General features: G+C 38.5%; 1 protein-coding gene and 1 long non-coding RNA gene across 2 annotated transcripts in view; one reads left to right on the top strand and one right to left on the bottom strand.

The window, feature by feature from the left end:
• Positions 1-23,651, bottom strand: part of pde1ca (phosphodiesterase 1C, calmodulin-dependent a) — a 368,845-nt gene that overhangs the window by 267,582 nt on the left and 77,612 nt on the right. The gene's annotated exons all lie outside the window — the stretch shown is intronic.
• On the top strand, positions 17,340-19,184 carry LOC145430899 (uncharacterized). The gene is made up of 2 exons (XR_013911223.1): positions 17,340-18,476; positions 18,556-19,184. It is a non-coding gene; the product is annotated as an uncharacterized LOC145430899 (long non-coding RNA).

The raw sequence follows: 23,651 nt of genomic DNA, 5'->3' as shown, positions 1-23,651 counted from the left end.
AAGATTTTAAAATTATTCACATAATGAAAACCTATACTTTGTTTCAGGCGAGTTTCCCATTTAAATGCATGTAACCGTGAGAAGCGCATTGTCTTGGCGAAATAAAGCGTTTTTGAACAACTTCATATAAATCGCTGTAACTTTTGATAGAAGACTCAGACAAACATGTTTATGGCTTTATCTTATAGAACTCAATATCCCCGTGCTGGGCAAACAGAACAGGTTTTGCAGCCGTTTGAGCTAAGATTTTAAAATTATTCACATAATGAAAACCTATACTTTGTTTCAGGCGAGTTCCCCATTCAAATGCATGCAACAGTGAGAAACGCATTGTCTTGGCGAAATAAAGCGTTTTTGAACAGCTTCATATAAATCGCTGTAACTTTTGATAGAAGACTCAGACAAACATGTTTATGGCTTTATCTTATAGAACTCAATATCCCTGTGCTGGGCAAACAGGTTTTGCAGCCTTTTGAGCTAAGATTTTAAAATTATTCACATAATGAAAACCTATACTTTGTTTCAGGCGAGTTCCCCATTCAAATGCATGCAACAGTGAGAAACGCACTGTCTTGGCGAAATAAAGCGTTTTTGAACAACTTCATATAAATCGCTGTAACTTTTGATAGAAGACTCAGACAAACATGTTTATGGCTTTATCTTATAGAACTCAATATCCCCGTGCTGGGCAAACAGAACAGGTTTTGCAGCCGTTTGAGCTAAGATTTTAAAATTATTCACATAATGAAAACCTATACTTTGTCTCAGGCGAGTTTCCCATTCAAATGCATGTAACAGTGAGAAACGCATTGTCTTGGCGAAATAAAGCGTTTTTGAACAACTTCATATAAATCGCTGTAACTTTTGATAGAAGACTCAGACAAACATGTTTATGGCTTTATCTTATAGAACTCAATATCCCCGTGCTGGGCAAACAGAACAGGTTTTGCAGCCGTTTGAGCTAAGATTTTAAAATTATTCACATAATGAAAACCTATACTTTGTTTCAGGCGAGTTTCCCATTCAAATGCATGTAACAGTGAGAAACACACTGTCTTGGCGAAATAAAGCGTTTTTGTACAACTTCATATAAATCGCTGTAACTTTTGATAGAAGACTCAGACAAACATGTTTATGGCTTTATCTTATAGAACTCAATATCCCCGTGCTGGGCAAACAGAACAGGTTTTGCAGCCGTTTGAGCTAAGATTTTAAAATTATTCACATAATGAAAACCTATACTTTGTTTCAGGCGAGTTTCCCATTCAAATGCATGTAACAGTGAGAAGCGCATTGTCTTGGCGAAATAAAGCGTTTTTGAACAACTTCATATAAATCGCTGTAACTTTTGATAGAAGACTCAGACAAACATGTTTATGGCTTTATCTCATAGAACTCAATATCCCCGTGCTGGGCAAACAGAACAGGTTTTGCAGCCGTTTGAGCTAAGATTTTAAAATTATTCACATAATGAAAACCTATACTTTGTCTCAGGCGAGTTTCCCATTCAAATGCATGTAACAGTGAGAAACGCATTGTCTTGGCGAAATAAAGCGTTTTTGAACAACTTCATATAAATCGCTGTAACTTTTGATAGAAGACTCAGACAAACATGTTTATGGCTTTATCTTATAGAACTCAATATCCCCGTGCTGGGCAAACAGAACAGGTTTTGCAGCCGTTTGAGCTAAGATTTTAAAATTATTCACATAATGAAAACCTATACTTTGTCTCAGGCGAGTTTCCCATTCAAATGCATGTAACAGTGAGAAACGCATTGTCTTGGCGAAATAAAGCGTTTTTGAACAACTTCATATAAATCGCTGTAACTTTTGATAGAAGACTCAGACAAACATGTTTATGGCTTTATCTTATAGAACTCAATATCCCCGTGCTGGGCAAACAGAACAGGTTTTGCAGCTGTTTGAGCTAAGATTTTAAAATTATTCACATAATGAAAACCTATACTTTGTTTCAGGCGAGTTCCCCATTCAAATGCATGCAACAGTGAGAAACGCATTGTCTTGGCGAAATAAAGCGTTTTTGAACAACTTCATATAAATCGCTGTAACTTTTGATAGAAGACTCAGACAAACATGTTTATGGCTTTATCTTATAGAACTCAATATCCCCGTGCTGGGCAAACAGGTTTTGCAGCCGTTTGAGCTAAGATTTTAAAATTATTCACATAATGAAAACCTATACTTTGTTTCAGGCGATTTCCCCATTCAAATGCATGCAACAGTGAGAAACGCATTGTCTTGGCGAAATAAAGAGTTTTTGAACAACTTCATATAAATCGCTGTAACTTTTGATAGAAGACTCAGACAAACATGTTTATGGCTTTATCTTATAGAACTCAATATCCCCGTGCTGGGCAAACAGAACAGGTTTTGCAGCCGTTTGAGCTAAGATTTTAAAATTATTCACATAATGAAAACCTATACTTTGTCTCAGGCGAGTTTCCCATTCAAATGCATGTAACAGTGAGAAACGCATTGTCTTGGCGAAATAAAGCGTTTTTGAACAACTTCATATAAATCGCTGTAACTTTTGATAGAAGACTCAGACAAACATGTTTATGGCTTTATCTTATAGAACTCAATATCCCCGTGCTGGGCAAACAGGTTTTGCAGCCGTTTGAGCTAAGATTTTAAAATTATTCACATAATGAAAACCTATACTTTGTTTCAGGCGAGTTCCCCATTCAAATGCATGCAACAGTGAGAAACGCACTGTCTTTGCGAAATAAAGCGTTTTTGAACAACTTCATATAAATCGCTGTAACTTTTGATAGAAGACTCAGACAAACATGTTTATGGCTTTATCTTATAGAACTCAATATCCCTGTGCTGGGCAAACAGAACAGGTTTTGCAGCCGTTTGAGCTAAGATTTTAAAATTATTCACATAATGAAAACCTATACTTTGTTTCAGGCGAGTTCCCCATTCAAATGCATGCAACAGTGAGAAACGCACTGTCTTTGCGAAATAAAGCGTTTTTGAACAACTTCATATAAATCGCTGTAACTTTTGATAGAAGACTCAGACAAACATGTTTATGGCTTTATCTTATAGAACTCAATATCCCCGTGCTGGGCAAACAGAACAGGTTTTGCAGCCGTTTGAGCTAAGATTTTAAAATTATTCACATAATGAAAACCTATACTTTGTTTCAGGCGAGTTTCCCATTCAAATGCATGCAACAGTGAGAAACGCACTGTCTTGGCGAAATAAAGCGTTTTTGAACAACTTCATATAAATCGCTGTAACTTTTGATAGAAGACTCAGACAAACATGTTTATGGCTTTATCTTATAGAACTCAATATCCCCGTGCTGGGCAAACAGAACAGGTTTTGCAGCCGTTTGAGCTAAGATTTTAAAATTATTCACATAATGAAAACCTATACTTTGTTTCAGGCGAGTTCCCCATTCAAATGCATGCAACAGTGAGAAACGCATTGTCTTGGCGAAATAAAGCGTTTTTGAACAGCTTCATATAAATCGCTGTAACTTTTGATAGAAGACTCAGACAAACATGTTTATGGCTTTATCTTATAGAACTCAATATCCCCGTGCTGGGCAAACAGAACAGGTTTTGCAGCCGTTTGAGCTAAGATTTTAAAATTATTCACATAATGAAAACCTATACTTTGTTTCAGGCGAGTTTCCCATTTAAATGCATGCAACAGTGAGAAACGCATTGTCTTGGCGAAATAAAGCGTTTTTGAACAGCTTCATATAAATCGCTGTAACTTTTGATAGAAGACTCAGACAAACATGTTTATGGCTTTATCTTATAGAACTCAATATCCCCGTGCTGGGCAAACAGAACAGGTTTTGCAGCCGTTTGAGCTAAGATTTTAAAATTATTCACATAATGAAAACCTATACTTTGTTTCAGGCGAGTTCCCCATTCAAATGCATGCAACAGTGAGAAACGCATTGTCTTGGCGAAATAAAGCGTTTTTGAACAACTTCATATAAATCGCTGTAACTTTTGATAGAAGACTCAGACAAACATGTTTATGGCTTTATCTTATAGAACTCAATATCCCCGTGCTGGGCAAACAGGTTTTGCAGCCGTTTGAGCTAAGATTTTAAAATTATTCACATAATGAAAACCTATACTTTGTTTCAGGCGAGTTTCCCATTCAAATGCATGCAACAGTGAGAAACGCACTGTCTTGGCGAAATAAAGCGTTTTTGAACAACTTCATATAAATCGCTGTAACTTTTGATAGAAGACTCAGACAAACATGTTTATGGCTTTATCTTATAGAACTCAATATCCCCGTGCTGGGCAAACAGAACAGGTTTTGCAGCCGTTTGAGCTAAGATTTTAAAATTATTCACATAATGAAAACCTATACTTTGTTTCAGGCGAGTTCCCCATTCAAATGCATGCAACAGTGAGAAACGCATTGTCTTGGCGAAATAAAGCGTTTTTGAACAACTTCATATAAATCGCTGTAACTTTTGATAGAAGACTCAGACAAACATGTTTATGGCTTTATCTTATAGAACTCAATATCCCCGTGCTGGGCAAACAGAACAGGTTTTGCAGCCGTTTGAGCTAAGATTTTAAAATTATTCACATAATGAAAACCTATACTTTGTTTCAGGCGAGTTCCCCATTCAAATGCATGCAACAGTGAGAAACGCATTGTCTTGGCGAAATAAAGCGTTTTTGAACAACTTCATATAAATCGCTGTAACTTTTGATAGAAGACTCAGACAAACATGTTTATGGCTTTATCTTATAGAACTCAATATCCCCGTGCTGGGCAAACAGAACAGGTTTTGCAGCCGTTTGAGCTAAGATTTTAAAATTATTCACATAATGAAAACCTATACTTTGTTTCAGGCGAGTTCCCCATTCAAATGCATGCAACAGTGAGAAACGCATTGTCTTGGCGAAATAAAGCGTTTTTGAACAACTTCATATAAATCGCTGTAACTTTTGATAGAAGACTCAGACAAACATGTTTATGGCTTTATCTTATAGAACTCAATATCCCCGTGCTGGGCAAACAGAACAGGTTTTGCAGCCGTTTGAGCTAAGATTTTAAAATTATTCACATAATGAAAACCTATACTTTGTTTCAGGCGAGTTCCCCATTCAAATGCATGCAACAGTGAGAAACGCACTGTCTTTGCGAAATAAAGCGTTTTTGAACAACTTCATATAAATCGCTGTAACTTTTGATAGAAGACTCAGACAAACATGTTTATGGCTTTATCTTATAGAACTCAATATCCCCGTGCTGGGCAAACAGAACAGGTTTTGCAGCCGTTTGAGCTAAGATTTTAAAATTATTCACATAATGAAAACCTATACTTTGTTTCAGGCGAGTTTCCCATTTAAATGCATGTAACCGTGAGAAGCGCATTGTCTTGGCGAAATAAAGCGTTTTTGAACAACTTCATATAAATCGCTGTAACTTTTGATAGAAGACTCAGACAAACATGTTTATGGCTTTATCTTATAGAACTCAATATCCCCGTGCTGGGCAAACAGAACAGGTTTTGCAGCCGTTTGAGCTAAGATTTTAAAATTATTCACATAATGAAAACCTATACTTTGTTTCAGGCGAGTTCCCCATTCAAATGCATGCAACAGTGAGAAACGCATTGTCTTGGCGAAATAAAGCGTTTTTGAACAGCTTCATATAAATCGCTGTAACTTTTGATAGAAGACTCAGACAAACATGTTTATGGCTTTATCTTATAGAACTCAATATCCCCGTGCTGGGCAAACAGGTTTTGCAGCCTTTTGAGCTAAGATTTTAAAATTATTCACATAATGAAAACCTATACTTTGTTTCAGGCGAGTTCCCCATTCAAATGCATGCAACAGTGAGAAACGCACTGTCTTGGCGAAATAAAGCGTTTTTGAACAACTTCATATAAATCGCTGTAACTTTTGATAGAAGACTCAGACAAACATGTTTATGGCTTTATCTTATAGAACTCAATATCCCCGTGCTGGGCAAACAGAACAGGTTTTGCAGCCGTTTGAGCTAAGATTTTAAAATTATTCACATAATGAAAACCTATACTTTGTCTCAGGCGAGTTTCCCATTCAAATGCATGTAACAGTGAGAAACGCATTGTCTTGGCGAAATAAAGCGTTTTTGAACAACTTCATATAAATCGCTGTAACTTTTGATAGAAGACTCAGACAAACATGTTTATGGCTTTATCTTATAGAACTCAATATCCCCGTGCTGGGCAAACAGAACAGGTTTTGCAGCCGTTTGAGCTAAGATTTTAAAATTATTCACATAATGAAAACCTATACTTTGTTTCAGGCGAGTTTCCCATTCAAATGCATGTAACAGTGAGAAACACACTGTCTTGGCGAAATAAAGCGTTTTTGTACAACTTCATATAAATCGCTGTAACTTTTGATAGAAGACTCAGACAAACATGTTTATGGCTTTATCTTATAGAACTCAATATCCCCGTGCTGGGCAAACAGAACAGGTTTTGCAGCCGTTTGAGCTAAGATTTTAAAATTATTCACATAATGAAAACCTATACTTTGTTTCAGGCGAGTTTCCCATTCAAATGCATGTAACAGTGAGAAGCGCATTGTCTTGGCGAAATAAAGCGTTTTTGAACAACTTCATATAAATCGCTGTAACTTTTGATAGAAGACTCAGACAAACATGTTTATGGCTTTATCTCATAGAACTCAATATCCCCGTGCTGGGCAAACAGAACAGGTTTTGCAGCCGTTTGAGCTAAGATTTTAAAATTATTCACATAATGAAAACCTATACTTTGTCTCAGGCGAGTTTCCCATTCAAATGCATGTAACAGTGAGAAACGCATTGTCTTGGCGAAATAAAGCGTTTTTGAACAACTTCATATAAATCGCTGTAACTTTTGATAGAAGACTCAGACAAACATGTTTATGGCTTTATCTTATAGAACTCAATATCCCCGTGCTGGGCAAACAGAACAGGTTTTGCAGCCGTTTGAGCTAAGATTTTAAAATTATTCACATAATGAAAACCTATACTTTGTCTCAGGCGAGTTTCCCATTCAAATGCATGTAACAGTGAGAAACGCATTGTCTTGGCGAAATAAAGCGTTTTTGAACAACTTCATATAAATCGCTGTAACTTTTGATAGAAGACTCAGACAAACATGTTTATGGCTTTATCTTATAGAACTCAATATCCCCGTGCTGGGCAAACAGAACAGGTTTTGCAGCTGTTTGAGCTAAGATTTTAAAATTATTCACATAATGAAAACCTATACTTTGTTTCAGGCGAGTTCCCCATTCAAATGCATGCAACAGTGAGAAACGCATTGTCTTGGCGAAATAAAGCGTTTTTGAACAACTTCATATAAATCGCTGTAACTTTTGATAGAAGACTCAGACAAACATGTTTATGGCTTTATCTTATAGAACTCAATATCCCCGTGCTGGGCAAACAGGTTTTGCAGCCGTTTGAGCTAAGATTTTAAAATTATTCACATAATGAAAACCTATACTTTGTTTCAGGCGATTTCCCCATTCAAATGCATGCAACAGTGAGAAACGCATTGTCTTGGCGAAATAAAGAGTTTTTGAACAACTTCATATAAATCGCTGTAACTTTTGATAGAAGACTCAGACAAACATGTTTATGGCTTTATCTTATAGAACTCAATATCCCCGTGCTGGGCAAACAGAACAGGTTTTGCAGCCGTTTGAGCTAAGATTTTAAAATTATTCACATAATGAAAACCTATACTTTGTCTCAGGCGAGTTTCCCATTCAAATGCATGTAACAGTGAGAAACGCATTGTCTTGGCGAAATAAAGCGTTTTTGAACAACTTCATATAAATCGCTGTAACTTTTGATAGAAGACTCAGACAAACATGTTTATGGCTTTATGTTATAGAACTCAACATCCCCGTGCTGGGCAAACAGGTTTTGCAGCCGTTTGAGCTAAGATTTTAAAATTATTCACATAATGAAAACCTATACCTTGTCTCAGGCGAGTTCCCCATTCAAATGCATGTAACAGTGAGAAACGCATTGTCTTGGCGAAATAAAGCGTTTTTGAACAACTTCATATAAATCGCTGTAACTTTTGATAGAAGACTCAGACAAACATGTTTATGGCTTTATCTTATAGAACTCAATATCCCCGTGCTGGGCAAACAGAACAGGTTTTGCAGCCGTTTGAGCTAAGATTTTAAAATTATTCACATAATGAAAACCTATACTTTGTCTCAGGCGAGTTTCCCATTCAAATGCATGTAACAGTGAGAAACGCATTGTCTTGGCGAAATAAAGCGTTTTTGAACAACTTCATATAAATCGCTGTAACTTTTGATAGAAGACTCAGACAAACATGTTTATGGCTTTATCTTATAGAACTCAATATCCCCGTGCTGGGCAAACAGGTTTTGCAGCCGTTTGAGCTAAGATTTTAAAATTATTCACATAATGAAAACCTATACTTTGTTTCAGGCGATTTCCCCATTCAAATGCATGTAACAGTGAGAAACACACTGTCTTGGCGAAATAAAGCGTTTTTGTACAACTTCATATAAATCGCTGTAACTTTTGATAGAAGACTCAGACAAACATGTTTATGGCTTTATCTTATAGAACTCAATATCCCCGTGCTGGGCAAACAGAACAGGTTTTGCAGCCGTTTGAGCTAAGATTTTAAAATTATTCACATAATGAAAACCTATACTTTGTTTCAGGCGAGTTTCCCATTCAAATGCATGTAACAGTGAGAAACACACTGTCTTGGCGAAATAAAGCGTTTTTGTACAACTTCATATAAATCGCTGTAACTTTTGATAGAAGACTCAGACAAACATGTTTATGGCTTTATCTTATAGAACTCAATATCCCCGTGCTGGGCAAACAGAACAGGTTTTGCAGCCGTTTGAGCTAAGATTTTAAAATTATTCACATAATGAAAACCTATACTTTGTTTCAGGCGATTTCCCCATTCAAATGCATGCAACAGTGAGAAACGCATTGTCTTGGCGAAATAAAGAGTTTTTGAACAACTTCATATAAATCGCTGTAACTTTTGATAGAAGACTCAGACAAACATGTTTATGGCTTTATCTTATAGAACTCAATATCCCTGTGCTGGGCAAACAGAACAGGTTTTGCATCCGTTTGAGCTAAGATTTTAAAATTATTCACATAATGAAAACCTATACTTTGTTTCAGGCGAGTTCCCCATTCAAATGCATGCAACAGTGAGAAACGCACTGTCTTGGCGAAATAAAGCGTTTTTGAACAACTTCATATAAATCGCTGTAACTTTTGATAGAAGACTCAGACAAACATGTTTATGGCTTTATCTTATAGAACTCAATATCCCCGTGCTGGGCAAACAGAACAGGTTTTGCAGCCGTTTGAGCTAAGATTTTAAAATTATTCACATAATGAAAACCTATACTTTGTTTCAGGCGAGTTCCCCATTCAAATGCATGCAACAGTGAGAAACGCATTGTCTTGGCGAAATAAAGCGTTTTTGAACAACTTCATATAAATCGCTGTAACTTTTGATAGAAGACTCAGACAAACATGTTTATGGCTTTATCTTATAGAACTCAATATCCCCGTGCTGGGCAAACAGAACAGGTTTTGCAGCCGTTTGAGCTAAGATTTTAAAATTATTCACATAATGAAAACCTATACTTTGTTTCAGGCAAGTTCCCCATTCAAATGCATGCAACAGTGAGAAACGCACTGTCTTTGCGAAATAAAGCGTTTTTGAACAACTTCATATAAATCGCTGTAACTTTTGATAGAAGACTCAGACAAACATGTTTATGGCTTTATCTTATAGAACTCAATATCCCTGTGCTGGGCAAACAGAACAGGTTTTGCAGCCGTTTGAGCTAAGATTTTAAAATTATTCACATAATGAAAACCTATACTTTGTTTCAGGCGAGTTTCCCATTTAAATGCATGCAACAGTGAGAAACACACTGTCTTGGCGAAATAGAGCGTTTTTGAACAACTTCATATAAATCGCTGTAACTTTTGATAGAAGACTCAGACAAACATGTTTATGGCTTTATCTTATAGAACTCAATATCCCCGTGCTGGGCAAACAGAACAGGTTTTGCAGCCTTTTGATCTAAGATTTTAAAATTATTCACATAATGAAAACCTATACTTTGTTTCAGGCGAGTTTCCCATTCAAATGCATGCAACAGTGAGAAACGCACTGTCTTTGCGAAATAAAGCGTTTTTGAACAACTTCATATAAATCGCTGTAACTTTTGATAGAAGACTCAGACAAACATGTTTATGGCTTTATCTTATAGAACTCAATATCCCCGTGCTGGGCAAACAGAACAGGTTTTGCAGCCGTTTGAGCTAAGATTTTAAAATTATTCACATAATGAAAACCTATACTTTGTTTCAGGCGAGTTCCCCATTCAAATGCATGCAACAGTGAGAAACGCACTGTCTTTGCGAAATAAAGCGTTTTTGAACAACTTCATATAAATCGCTGTAACTTTTGATAGAAGACTCAGACAAACATGTTTATGGCTTTATCTTATAGAACTCAATATCCCCGTGCTGGGCAAACAGAACAGGTTTTTCAGCCGTTTGAGCTAAGATTTTAAAATTATTCACATAATGAAAACCTATACTTTGTTTCAGGCGAGTTTCCCATTTAAATGCATGTAACAGTGAGAAGCGCATTGTCTTGGCGAAATAAAGCGTTTTTGAACAACTTCATATAAATCGCTGTAACTTTTGATAGAAGACTCAGACAAACATGTTTATGGCTTTATCTTATAGAACTCAATATCCCTGTGCTGGGCAAACAGAACAGGTTTTGCATCCGTTTGAGCTAAGATTTTAAAATTATTCACATAATGAAAACCTATACTTTGTTTCAGGCGAGTTCCCCATTCAAATGCATGCAACAGTGAGAAACGCACTGTCTTGGCGAAATAAAGCGTTTTTGAACAACTTCATATAAATCGCTGTAACTTTTGATAGAAGACTCAGACAAACATGTTTATGGCTTTATCTTATAGAACTCAATATCCCCGTGCTGGGCAAACAGAACAGGTTTTGCAGCCGTTTGAGCTAAGATTTTAAAATTATTCACATAATGAAAACCTATACTTTGTTTCAGGCGAGTTCCCCATTCAAATGCATGCAACAGTGAGAAACGCATTGTCTTGGCGAAATAAAGCGTTTTTGAACAACTTCATATAAATCGCTGTAACTTTTGATAGAAGACTCAGACAAACATGTTTATGGCTTTATCTTATAGAACTCAATATCCCCGTGCTGGGCAAACAGAACAGGTTTTGCAGCCGTTTGAGCTAAGATTTTAAAATTATTCACATAATGAAAACCTATACTTTGTTTCAGGCGAGTTCCCCATTCAAATGCATGCAACAGTGAGAAACGCATTGTCTTGGCGAAATAAAGCGTTTTTGAACAACTTCATATAAATCGCTGTAACTTTTGATAGAAGACTCAGACAAACATGTTTATGGCTTTATCTTATAGAACTCAATATCCCCGTGCTGGGCAAACAGAACAGGTTTTGCAGCCGTTTGAGCTAAGATTTTAAAATTATTCACATAATGAAAACCTATACTTTGTTTCAGGCGAGTTCCCCATTCAAATGCATGCAACAGTGAGAAACGCACTGTCTTTGCGAAATAAAGCGTTTTTGAACAACTTCATATAAATCGCTGTAACTTTTGATAGAAGACTCAGACAAACATGTTTATGGCTTTATCTTATAGAACTCAATATCCCGGTGCTGGGCAAACAGAACAGGTTTTGCAGCCGTTTGAGCTAAGATTTTAAAATTATTCACATAATGAAAACCTATACTTTGTTTCAGGCGAGTTTCCCATTTAAATGCATGCAACAGTGAGAAACACACTGTCTTGGCGAAATAGAGCGTTTTTGAACAACTTCATATAAATCGCTGTAACTTTTGATAGAAGACTCAGACAAACATGTTTATGGCTTTATCCTATAGAACTCAATATCCCTGTGCTGGGCAAACAGGTTTTGCAGCCTTTTGAGCTAAGATTTTAAAATTATTCACATAATGAAAACCTATACTTTGTTTCAGGCGAGTTCTCCATTCAAATGCATGCAACAGTGAGAAACGCACTGTCTTTGCGAAATAAAGCGTTTTTGAACAACTTCATATAAATCGCTGTAACTTTTGATAGAAGACTCAGACAAACATGTTTATGGCTTTATCTTATAGAACTCAATATCCCCGTGCTGGGCAAACAGAACAGGTTTTGCAGCCGTTTGAGCTAAGATTTTAAAATTATTCACATAATGAAAACCTATACTTTGTTTCAGGCGAGTTCCCAATTCAAATGCATGCAACAGTGAGAAACGCACTGTCTTTGCGAAATAAAGCGTTTTTGAACAACTTCATATAACTTCATCGCTGTAACTTTTGATAGAAGACTCAGACAAACATGTTTATGGCTTTATCTTATAGAACTCAATATCCCCCGTGCTGGGCAAACAGAACAGGTTTTGCAGCTGTTTGAGCTAAGATTTTAAAATTATTCACATAATGAAAACCTATACTTTGTCTCAGGCGAGTTTCCCATTCAAATGCATGTAACAGTGAGAAACACACTGTCTTGGCGAAATAAAGCGTTTTTGTACAACTTCATATAAATCGCTGTAACTTTTGATAGAAGAATCAGACAAACATGTTTATGGCTTTATCTTATAGAACTCAATATCCCCGTGCTGGGAAAACAGGTATGGCAGCCGTTTGAGCTAAGATTTTAAAATTATTCACATAATGAAAACTACTTTGTGTCGGGCGAGAACTCCATTCAAATGCATGTAATAGCGAGAAACGCACTAACGTGGTGAAATAAAGCGTTTTTCATGGTCTTCATAAAGACAGCTGTAACTTTCAATAGAAGACTCAGAAATACATATTTATGGCTTTATCTTATAGAACTCAATATCCCCGTGCTGGGCAAACAGGTTTTGCAGCCGTTTGAGCTAAGATTTTAAAATTATTCACATAATGAAAACCTATACTTTGTTTCAGGCGAGTTCCCCATTCAAATGCATGCAACAGTGAGAAACGCATTGTCTTGAGGAAAGAAAGCGTTTTTGTACAACTTCATATAAATAGCTTTAACTTTTGATAGAAGACTCAGACACACATATTTCTGGCTTTATCTTATAGACTTCAATATCCGCATTCTGGGCAAACAGGTTTTTGCAGCTGTTTGAGCTAAGATTTTCAAGTTATTCACATAATGAAAACCTATACTTTGTCTCAGGCGAGTTCCCCATTCAAATGCATGTAATAGTCACTGTCTTGACGAAATAAAGCCTTTTTGTACTACTTAATACAAATAGGTGTAACTTTTGATAGAAGACTCAGACAAACATGTTTATGGCTTTATCTTATAGAATTCAATATCCCCGAGTTGAGAAAATAGTTTTAAAGCTGTTTGAGCTAAGATTTTAAAGTTATTCATAAAATGAATACCTATACTTTGTTTCGTGCGAGAACTCCATTCAAATGCATGTAATAGTCAGAAACGCATTGTCTTGACGAAATAAAGCCTTTTTTGTACAAATTAATATAAATAGCTGTAACTTTTGATAGAAGAATCAGACAAACATGTTTATGGCTTTATCTTATAGAACTCAATATCCCCGTGCTGGGAAAACAGGTATGGCAGCCGTTTGAGCTAAGATTTTAAAATTATTCACATAATGAAAACTACTTTGTGTCGGGCGAGAACTCCATTCAAATGCATGTAATAGCGAGAAACGCACTAACGTGGTGAAATAAAGCGTTTTTCATGGTCTTCATAAAGACAGCTGTAACTTTCAATAGAAGACTCAGAAATACATGTTTATGGCTTTATCTTATAGAATTCAATATCCCCGTGCTGGGCAAACAGGTTTTGCAGCTGTTTGAGCTAAGATTTTCAAGTTATTCACAAAATGAAAACTATTTTCTGTTGGGGTAGAACTCCTTTCAAATGCATGTAATAGTCAGAAACGCACTGTCTTGACGAAAGAAAGCGTTTTTGTACAACTTCATATGAATAGCTGTAACTTTTGATAGAAGACTCAGACACACATATTTCTGGCTTTATCTTATAGACTTCAATATCCGCATTCTGGGCAAACAGGATTTGAGCTACGATTTTTAAGTTCACATAATGAAAACCTATACTTTGTCTCGGGCGAGTTCCCCATTCAAATGCATGTAACAGTGAGAAACACACTGTCTTGACGAAAGAAAGCGTTTTTGTACAACTTCATATAAATAGCTGTAACTTTTGATAGAAGACTCAGACACACATATTTATGGCTTTATCTTATAGAACTCAATATCCCCGTGCTGGGCAAACAGAACAGGTTTTGCAGCTGTTTGAGCTAAGATGTTAAAATTATTCACATAATGAAAACCTATACTTTGTTTCGGGCGTGTTCCCCATTCAAATGCATGTAATAGTCAGAAACGCACTGTCTTGACGAAAGAACGTTTTTGCACAACTTCATATAAATCGGTGTAACTTTTGATAGACGACTAAGACACACATGTTTATGGCTTTATCTTATAGAACTCAATATCCCCGTGCTGGGCAAACAGGTTTTGCAGCTGTTTGAGCTTTGATTTTCAAGTTATTCACATAATGAAAACCTATACTTTATTTCGTTAAGACAGTGCCTTTCTGACGATTACATGCATTTGAATGGGGAACTCGCACGAAACAAAGCGTCTTTGTACAACTTCATATGAATAGCTGTAATTTTTGATAGAAGACTCAGACACACATATTTCTGGCTTTATCTTATAGACTTCAATATCCCTATTCTGGGCAAACAGGTTTTAAAGCTGTGTGAGCTAAGATTTTCAAGTTATTCACATAATGAAAACCTATACTTTGTTTCAGGCGAGTTCCCCATTCAAATGCATGTACTAGTCAGAAACGCACTGTCTTGACGAAATAAAGTGTGTCTGAGTCGTCTATCAAAAGTTACAGCTAACTTCATGAAGCTGTACAAAAACACTTTATTTCGCCGAGACAGTGTGTGTGTGTGTGTGTGTGTGTGTGTGTGGGGGGGGGGGGGGGGGAGGTGAAAAGTGTGCTGGGTCCAGTTATCTTACTGCTGTTATGATCCCAGCAGTCTTCAGTGCGCCAGCGTATGCACAGTATAGTGACACAGCATTAGTTGATGTTCATAGGAAATTGCTGTCATCACCACCATAGCTTTCGGTTCCTGTGCTTTCACAGAATCATGATGTCATCCTTAGACTCCCTCTGCGCTGTCGATGGAGCTTGGCACACTCCCCTCATCCTTCAGGTGCCCATCTGTTGTCCACAGTCTCCTCTGTTGGCCTCTGGAAAGCCCCCTTTGGCACAGCTCTCATTCCAACTCATTTCATGGTCCTTGCTGTGGCTCCAAAGTCTGACCTTTGACCTCAACCACTGCCTGGGCTGTCAGCTGTGCCTGGAATGGTTCTCGCTTCTTCACTGGGCCTCTGAAGATTCCTCAGGAGATTACTGCTGCACCTGTATTTCCTTGCTAGGAGGAAAAACTTCTATTTGGAGGGCATGTCAACAATCATCAAACCACATTCTTTAGTTCAGTGAATTTCACTTATAGGCCATCAAAGCCTCATCTGAACATGGATGCACCACTTGCATAGGTTTAATACCCGTTGAATGAACTGTTAATCACACAAATCGCTGCAAAAATCATATAAAACAAAATTTAATGTTAATTCCAAAATTTAATGTTAATTCATTGTTTCATATTAATCCTGGATCCCTCATCTTGACACATGGACACTCCCATGAGTCAACTCATCAAAATCAGATTCCTGTCTTTAAAGAAAAAGATTAGCTAGATCATATCCCAGGTAACATCAGGGCATCTCCTCCCCTGGAGCAGCACAACCCTGGACCTATAATCCTGCAATAAAAATGTTAGTGTGTTTTGCATATTAAATTTGCTTAAAAACTGGCTCTGCCAGGAGCCTGCATACACACCATGATGGCCTGGAAAACAAAATCTGGAAATGAAATCAAACTTCACACTTATAAACAATTATATCATAAGAGTAATAAGCATTCAGCACTAGCAAGACAAGTGTCATGTGCAGGTTTTCTCAAATCAGTAAACTACAATTATTACCATAATTTGCCTCAGACATGGATCATCCCATGTACTCAGTCAACATTAATGTAATCAGTGACTTCTCTTAAGCAAAGTCACTATGAGCTCAATAGCCCATCTTCAACTATTCCATAAACACTGCATCCCTTATTTGTTTTTCTCATGTCACTTGTCCGCTTCTGCTGAATCTTCTACATGCATTCCATGTTTCCCTTTTTCCCTTCATCATAAAACATGTGACATGTTGTCATGCACTTCACAAAAGACGTTTGTTCTGATGTATTCAGAGTTATGTATCTAGGTACAGGATTCACTCGCACATCAAAACAGGAAACTCAGTGTTTTAGAGTCTCCACTCAACACACAACAAACATCCCATTCACTCGTGCTAGAATTCAGTCACCTTTCATTAATCTAAGAACGATCAACTAATTTGCATATCAGCTATTAACCCATTAAGATGACAGGACAACAGAAATGCATGTTCAAATAGAATTTCCCTCATACAGTAAATCACTTGTGCTGCATCAATCAAGCAGCAAGCATCTCCCAATTTACTATATTAACAACTAAATTTATTGTCTGATCACTGGTTGGTCAAACCAGAATCTTTTTTCCCACAAAGTTAAACTGTTGTCCTGCAACCTAGAGAGTCAATTTTTTTGCATTGGATAAATTCAGTATTTGATAACAAGTGTCTGCTAAATTTACACTATTTGAACACTGATGAAAAATAACAAGCTAATTTTCATTGCATGTGTGTTTGTGTTATTAGGCAGGTTTAATGCATGTCTGTGGAGCTGCATATCCAGCAGAGCATGTTCTTAAAGCTGCCTTTCCTACACACTTCTCTGCTATTATTTGATCATTTTGTAACTGATGTGCTATGAGTCCACTGGTCTTTGCATCGCACTAAGTGACTTGGACAAGATGATAAACAGACTCACATGCTTAAGATGTTGTCTAATCTTCATGAGCTCTCTTGTGTTTGGAAGTGTTAGTAGGGTTAATGCATGTTCTGCGTGTGTGTGTGTGATTTTGTATGTTTCTTTTTCGCAGTGTGTCAGACTCCTTCTCAATTTTCCAACTTAAGCAGTCAGTTTTGTTTTTCCCAGGAGTAGTAATACGATGGCACCTGTCCAATATGGCGGCCAACCAAACCGGTTTGAGAACCGGTTTGACCGGTTTCGTGCGTGTGCGCATGCGCGTTCAGTAATTCGATGGCACTAGTCCAAGATGGCGGCCAACCAAACGGTTTGACAACCGGTTTGGCCGGTTTGACAACCGATTTGACCAGTTTCGTGTGTGTGCGCATGCGCGTTCAGGTGTTCTTACCCTCTGGGCGGGAACGACTCCTCCTAGTGGGATGTGCTAGGTTGTATGGGTATAAAAGCGATCCTTTCACATTCTAAGAGCATCACCGCCACGGTCTGAGGAGCACCGACACATCGCGCTAAGGATCCCCGACGCATCGACCTAGAGCACCGACACATTGCGCTAAGGATCCCCGACGCATCGACCTAGAGCACCGACACATCGCGCTCGCTAAGGATCCCCGACGCATCGACCTATGGAGCTCGGAATGACACCCAGCCAGGACATCGCCCATGCCACAGGCACTCTAGGTATGTCTTCAGGAGTATGCAGTCGGGGTCCTCAACGTAAAAAGCAACGCTGTGGAAACGCCGCAGATGGAACTGTATTCAAGTTAGAATATCGAGGCGTCGAAGGGTATGTGTATGCCATTAAATATACCGAAGGGACAGTTGTGCTTAGTGTAGATTGTGGTGAGGGATTGTTTTGGGGGGAAGCCCAAGTCATGTCTACTAAAAACTGGAAGCTCTTCCGCACCGTAGTGTGTGCGGACCTGGACAATGTGGGTTTCCCAGAGCTGCTGTATGTTTCCCAGTGGAACAGTGCATCAGGCCCTGAGCTTTACAGGGTTGAGGCTGATCGTTTCAATCGCAACCCCGACGACTTTATTTTTCTCAGTGTATGTGATGACAGGGATAGTCTTATTGCTTCCAGAGGGCTTGAAAACTGGAGGTTAAATCCATACCCTCTAAACCTCGAAGAGCGCACAAGATGGTTTAAGGACTTGTTTTTTATACAGTGGTGCGACTGGAGAGGTTTGTCGCGTCTGTTTAGCCAGATTGATGACGCGATCAAGAGGGACAGACTCAACACTGCGTACGAGAGTATTAGAAAGCGCCTTGTTTTTGACGATCTGGCGAGTTGTCCGAAGACTGGTTTGCCTGGTACCCTGTGTAAACCTAAAATCATAAGACCTTCCGACAGCTAAACAATAAACTGGTAGGTTTAATGTGCGGGTGTGTGGGGTTGAGTGTGTATCTATGTGACAAATTAAGAACTTGTGGTTTTCATTTTACAGAGAATGACACGCCCTCGTGGGACCTGTTGGAGTCACCATCAACAGAGTTGCTAATCCCGACCCCCCAGACTCCACCACCCTCACCACAATGCTCGCAGGACCCCCTCATATCAGACCTGTGGGATGAAACTGTAATCGACATCAAACTCGCAACTCTCCACCTGTTAATGTTGGCTTTGAATGAGTTTATACAAGAGACATGTTACGGATGCCAAACAGGCCACCCCAGTCAGGTGCAACACAGCTGCTTGCAGGAATTGTCTGAGTATTTCTTCGACACCTACTATGATGATGTGATGATAAGGCTCCAGACTGAGCGATTCATCCCTGCCATCCGGCTGTTTGTACGCTCATCCACTGCAGATGGGTCTGGAACACAAATCCGCAGAGTTGCAGAACACATCATGTGTGAACTGAGATCAGAGCGATATATAGTATGCGCCATTAATGACAACATTGGGCACCTGCTAGATGCAAGTACTTGCGCCCGCCGTGTTAAACCAGCCATGCTCCGCATGATTGGAAACTACTGGGCTGGGTTACATCTGGTTTAATGTGGGGTGTCCAAGTATCCATTGTCTGTGATTGTGTCTTTGTGAAAATTAAATAAAAAGACTTGTTAACATCAACATCATAGTCATTTGTGGTTTGTAAATCATGGAAAGCACATTGCATAAAATATATCATGATCCAGCCCATCCTGCGGGGTTAGCCAGTTTAAATAAGCTACGTATAGCGGCAGGGGAGGCATCAGGTGTAACACCTCCACTATCTCAGGTCAAACATTATTTAGAACAAGACGACACCTACACACTCCATAAACCTGCAAGGATCCATTTCCCCAGAAATAGAGTATTGGTGACAGGGGTCGACAAACAGTTTCAAGCCGATCTGGTTGACATGTGTGAATATGTGACAGATAATGATAATGTGAGATATCTGCTAACATGTATAGATGTATTCTCAAAATACGCATGGGTTAGATGCCTAACAAACAAGACAGGGTCTGTTGTATCAGCTGCTTTTGAGGATATACTTAGTGAGGGTAGGATCCCTGTGAAACTACAAACAGATGAAGGCAAAGAGTTTTATAATGCAACCTTTAAACAGCTAATGAAGCGATATAATATCAAGCATTTCTCAACAGCTAGCGAGGTTAAATGCAGTATTGTCGAGAGATTCAATCGTAGCTTCAAGGGTAGAATGTGGAAGTACTTAACATCAGCCAACTCCCGGAGATATGTAGATATCATACCAGATCTCACACAAGCATATAACAATGCTTATCACAGATCTATCCAAATGGCTCCGGCAGAGGTGAATAAGGATAATGAGAAGTCGGTCTTCAACGCGCTGTACAAAACGAGGCCTCAGAGGGAACTGCGCTTTAAATTTAATATCGGTGACACTGTACGAATATCAAAACTGAGAGGAAAGTTTCGAAAAGGATACGAGCAGACCTACACCGATGAGATTTTCACAGTCAAGGAACGTATAGGGAGACAGCCCCCAGTGTACAGATTAGTGGATCTAGCAGGAGAGGTATTGAAAGGGTCATTTTATGAGCCTGAGATACAACGTGTGGTTGTTGATGAAAACAAAACATTTAAAATTGAAAACATATTGGCTAGAAAAAAAGTGGGTCGGAAAAAGCAGGTGCTAGTGAAATGGCTAGGATGGCCCAACAGCTTTAATTCGTGGATTCCAGAAAAAGACATCGTTGAGGCGTAATTAACTCAGATGACGCAGCTCTACACACATTCATTCAACACTGAGCATAGACTGAGAAAGCATGAATAAAAAGAACAACAATGCAGGCTTCTATGTAAGCCTCTTCTCGAATGCTTCATCACATGTTTACCCGGGTAATAAGATATCTAATTTTAGAACAAAGCTAGCAAAACCTATTGTTTTGGATCAGCCATATGAGGTCGCTGTTATAGAGATACAGTACCCACGCATATGGCGGACTTTTCCACAATCAGATTCGGAAGTGGAAATTCATGACCCCGTCAAAGACGGAACCATAGCCGTAACCATGATCGAACTGTCTGTGGGCCATTATGCATCTGTGGAACAGATAATAAAAGAATTTAATTTTAAATGTCAACAGCACCAAGCCACTGGAGACATTAAAATGCAGTACAACGCCGTTAGTAACCATGCCTGTGTTATGGGGCCTAGGGGGACTATTCTCACATTTAGAGGGAGACTGGCGGAAATCCTAGGATTCAAAACAGGAGAACCGTTTGCACTTCATTATAAAAACACATATGCCCCGCACCCCGCAGACATATACGGGGGAAAATATAACATCTTTATTTATGCAGATATCGTTGATTACCAGCTTGTGGGTGACGCCCACGCGAGGCTATTAAGAGCTATAAATATTACAGACGATGACCGCCGGTTGCCTATTCTACAATTTGACAGCCCACACTACACACCTGTGTCAAAGACATTAATCGACGACATAGAAATTGATTTGAAAGACGATCGAAATCAACACATACCCTTTTTATACGGCAAAGTGTTTGTCAAGTTACACTTCCGACCGATAACACAGCATTTTTGAAAAAAAAAGGATGGCCGTCTACAACTCTGATGACTCAAAATATGTAAAATACTACTTATCACAGGCTGGTGGAGAGCTCGGAGGGTATGTTGGGACCAGTACACAATATGGGACAGGTCTGGGTGGGTTGTTCCGTAGCTTGTTTAGATTTGCAGTACCGCTGTTTAAAAAAGGAGTCAGCATAGTCAAACCACACCTAAAAACAGCCGCATCGGGCATAGTGTCTGATGTCATAACCAACATAACCAGACCCTCAACCACTAAGCAGGACGGTAACGGCTTGTATGTGTATACGCCCAAACCATCTAAGACCCCACCCCCAGGGCAGCCGTTGTCTAAAAAGCGTAAAACCACAAAACCTAGCAGGAGAGCCACCAAACGGACACCGTCACGCAGAGTGAAGAGACCCAGAACCACTCGTTCAAAAACTGCAGCGCTTGACATATTCTAAATGGCACTGTTACACAGTCATTCTGGAGAATGTGTAAAAACAGAGCTCGATCTTTTTACTGTCCCATACACACAGACTAGCATTGAGAAAAGTACATTTATTGAAATCCCACCTGTATCTGCAATCACTGATGGAGGGCCGATCGAGTTTTACATCTCATCGTCGGGTGAAGATTACCTGGATCTAAATGACTCATATATCTACACACGGGTGAGAATCACAAACGCTGATGGCTCAAACCTGGCTAGGGACGCTAATGTAGGATTTATTAATTATCCTGGATGCAGCATATTTAGTCAAGTCGATATTAATTTGGGAGACCGGCTCATTAGTCAATCATCCAATACATATCCATACAGAGGTGTGATAGAATGTCTTATCAATTATAATAAGGACACTTTAGACACACAGTTCAGCACCGGGTTATTCTGTAAGGATACAGCATCACACATGAATGACACATCTATAGAAGGAGAGAACCAGGGTCTGATGACCAGAGGTGGCTACACAGCAAATAGTAGTATTGTTGAATTGATTGCGCCAGTACATGCAGACCTGTTTTTTCAAGAAAAACTGTTACTTAATGGAATCGACCTGTCGCTGAAATTTGTGCGCTCTAAAGACGAATTTGCTCTCATGACAGCGGATGCCAATGCATACAGAGTTAAAATTGTCTCAGCCAGTCTCTTTGTCAAGAAAGTTAGTGTATCACCTAGCGTCAGACTTGCACACAGCAAGGCATTGCACCATGCAAACGCAAAATACACGGTAGACAGAGTATCTTTAAAGACCTTCTCCATACCTGCAGGGGCTAGAATATCAACAAATGACAATTTATTTATGGGTAGGATACCTAAATTTGTCATCATTGCATTCATAGACAATGAAGCATACACAGGCTCCTACCAGCGTAATCCATTTCATTTTGAAAACTGCGATATAGAATTTATGTCTTTATATGCTGATAGTCAGGCTTATCCTGCTAAACCATTCCAGCCAAATTTCCAGAGAAAACACTATATCAGAGAATTTTACCAGCTGATACAAACCACAGGAAGACATTTAAAGGACAGATCGTTGGCCATAACACGTGACGACTTTGGTAACGGCTACACTTTATTCTGTTTCAATCTGGAAGCTGACGAAGGACATTCAGGGAATGTGTCGTTAATTAAAACTGGGAACGTGAGATTGGAAACCCGTTTCAGAAATCCACTACCCCGTACAGTGAACCTCTTGTGTTATTCTGTATTTGATTCAGTCATTGAAATATCTAACATGAGACAGGTGCTCTTGGACTACTATTGAGACAAAAACGGTCATGAACACTATAGAACTATCAGCCGTGGTCGGCGGCATTATCAATAAAAACACACATTTCCTAGGCGTGTTAGCCTATGATCAACTAACCACTGAACGGCTTCAAAGACTCCCTGCTATGTGTATTGTAAACACCCACCCTTCTACGATGCCAGGGGAACATTGGCTTGCTGTTTATATTTCGAGAGACAGACGCGGTTATTTTTTTGATAGTTTTGGTCACTCGTTAGACAGTTTTCCCCCAGCAATAAAGATGTTTCTTCTAAAAAACTGCTCCACTGTTTTATATTCAGGAAAACAAGTGCAGAACGACTTCTCCATCACATGCGGTCAACATTGTGTATTTTTTTTATATCATATGCAAAATGGTGTATCTTATGCCCGCCTGCTTAACATGTATGGGTCTGATTTAATTTGTAATGATGCTATGGTGTGCCGATTTGTCAACAACATACAACCTGTTGCTGTATGCAGTGATTATGTGTGTGTGCAATGTGGATACTGATATGTACTAATGAGAATAATAATAAAAACAACATGAGAGCATGATTTAATCGAGTCAATGGTATTTATTATCAAATCTCGTATATATATATATAGATTCATAACATACTTTGTTTAAACATAAAAGAAATCAAACATTAACCAGTAATAAAAGACATAAAATATTTAACAGTAATAAAAGAAAATAAAACAAAACAATTTAGCAGCAATAAGTGAAAAAAAAACATAACAGTAGAAAAACACCAA

Source organism: Astatotilapia calliptera, chromosome 9, assembly GCF_964374335.1.
Source record: "Astatotilapia calliptera chromosome 9, fAstCal68.1, whole genome shotgun sequence".
NCBI lineage: Eukaryota > Metazoa > Chordata > Actinopteri > Cichliformes > Cichlidae > Astatotilapia > Astatotilapia calliptera.
The sequence above is the reverse complement of the archived record's forward strand: the minus strand, read 5'-3'. Positions and strand labels throughout refer to the sequence as shown.